The following is a 2368-nucleotide window of genomic DNA, read 5'->3' as shown; positions in this document are numbered from 1 at the left end:
GGGAGTGGTTAGTTGGTACATGGCGAATCCAAGCAAAGAGCATTGGAATACAGTGAAGAGGATCCTGAGATACATCAAAGGAACCTCAAATGTTGCATTATGTTACAGAGGATCAAACTTACTAATAAATGGTTATGTAGATTCTGACTATGCAGGGGATTTGGATAAAAGCAAATCTACTACAGGATATGTGTTCAAAGTTGCTAGTGGAGCTGTAAGTTGGGTTTCAAAATTGCAGTCAGTTGTGGCTACGTCCACAACAGAGGCAGAATATATAGCAGCTACACAAGCCAGTAAAGAAGCAATTTGGTTTAAGATGCTATTGGAGGAGCTTGGGCACAATCAAGAGCATGTTTCTCTGTTTTGTGACAGTCAAAGCGCCTTACATCTAGCAAGGAATCCAGCATTTCTTTCAAGAACAAAGAACATACGAGTTCAGTATCATTTCATTCTTGAAAAGGTGGAAGAAGGAACGATAGATATGCAGAAGATCCACACCAAAGACAACATAGCAGATTTCATGACGAATGCGATCAACGCTGATAAATTTACCTGGTGTCGATCCTCTTGTGGCCTGTCAGAGACGTAAGCAACATGAAGGTACAAGGTAGAAAGAATGGTGTGAAGATATGATTGTTCCAATCAAATCTTCAAGTGGGAGATTGTTGAAAAGTCAAATTCTTTGGCTATTAGCAGCCAGCGGTTATCTTTTCCAAATTGGGCTGCTAAAATGGTTGAAAATTAGCAAGGTACAACTACACATTTAGTCATTATATTTTAGGGTATTTACAAATTAGTCTTTAAGTTTCAACTATAAATACCTTAGCTCATTTAGCTTCAAAACTATCCCAAAGCATTCTAGCTTTCTTCCAATACTAGAGAGAATTTAAAGAGTTTCTTGAGAGTTGTTTTCTTCTTTTTATCAAGAGAGAATTATCATTGTTTTCTCCTTGGTCGATCGAGAGAAGTTGTAATTCCTATTTTCTCATAGTGAAATTCTTCTACCGTTGCCCGTGGTTTTTACCCTATATTATTCATGGGTTTTCCACGTAAATTTTGTGTCTCTTTTATCTTCATTTTTATTTTCTCAAATTATCAGTTGCGATTTTGCTCTATACGATAGCCGTCTTCCGCAACACATTTTGATCCCTGATTACACCCCTAGTTACAGCATCGGCATTACGCGGATCTATGGCCCCATCAATGTTCAACTTTACTGCTCCACCCCAGGGTGGAGCCATCGTAACTTCATGTTCTGCTTAGGCTGGCTGCATTAGTTCCATCCAAGATTCATTTTGATTGATTGTGCCTACGTTCGAGCAGAGCTAATGACTTCTATGAAGGGCCACACAGGTCCATTAAACACTAAATTGTTATCTTGTTTCCAAAGACGCTAAGCAGTTATCCCGAATATGTGCCTCCAGTGGCAATATCCACAATCGAGTCTTGCACTAGTAGAGAAGTTAAAGTGAATACAGTTAAGTGGGGTAAAGAATAAAATAAGCATCTGATGCGGTTAGGGACAATCTGATCCCATACCATCTTAGTCTTTGGACTATCACGAAGAACATGAGTTACTGTTTCTTCACCACTATTACAAATCAGATAGATGGATTCAGAGGTTAAACCGCGTCTTGCTCTTTTAGAATTAGTCATAATACGGGTCGGATGACTAACCAAGAGAACTGTTTCACCCAAATTTTATCTTGGGTTTCCCATTCGTAGCTTCGCAAGGCATTGAATGCAGGGGGGGATTAAATATGGAATAATAACATTATACAAAATATTATCATTAGTGTGACACATATGTTTTCATCCTAAAAATTTTATAAATTTATTCACATCTAAAATTGTATATGTTAGGCCTTGATATAAAATCCTGTATCTACCTCTAATTATTTTCTAATTTTTTTCAAATAAATAAATAATTTTTGATACTGTAATTTCCATGTTAAAATTCGAAACACTCGTGAATAATATGGGATGCGAAATCAAATGGAGCTTGTTGGACAAGTGATTAGTTGACTATTAATTAGTATTTGTTAGAGTTTATTTATTATTAATTTAGATATAAAAAAAATCCATTGATGTAATGGGCTAAACATTCATGTATTGCAATTTATTTCAAATAAAAAATAGACGTTTAACATTTTCTCTCTGCTTAATATTCATCTAAGCAAAACATGCCCTACTTGTCAGAATTAAGAAATGCTGCAGATTTGTAAACAAACGGCGCCGTATCCTCTTAATTTACAGCGCAACTCCTCATATTCTCATTTACCTATTGTTGCTGCTTCTGTTTCTTTTTCATTTATCTCGTATTCCCATTTAAATAATCAAAATTTAAAATTTATTTATTGAACGACCT

The sequence above is a fragment of the Hibiscus syriacus genome, unplaced genomic scaffold, assembly GCF_006381635.1.
Source record: "Hibiscus syriacus cultivar Baekdansim isolate YM2019G1 unplaced genomic scaffold, ASM638163v2 tig00111273_pilon, whole genome shotgun sequence".
In the NCBI taxonomy this organism is placed as follows: Eukaryota; Viridiplantae; Streptophyta; class Magnoliopsida; order Malvales; family Malvaceae; genus Hibiscus; species Hibiscus syriacus.
Note: the sequence above shows the minus strand (reverse complement) of the source record.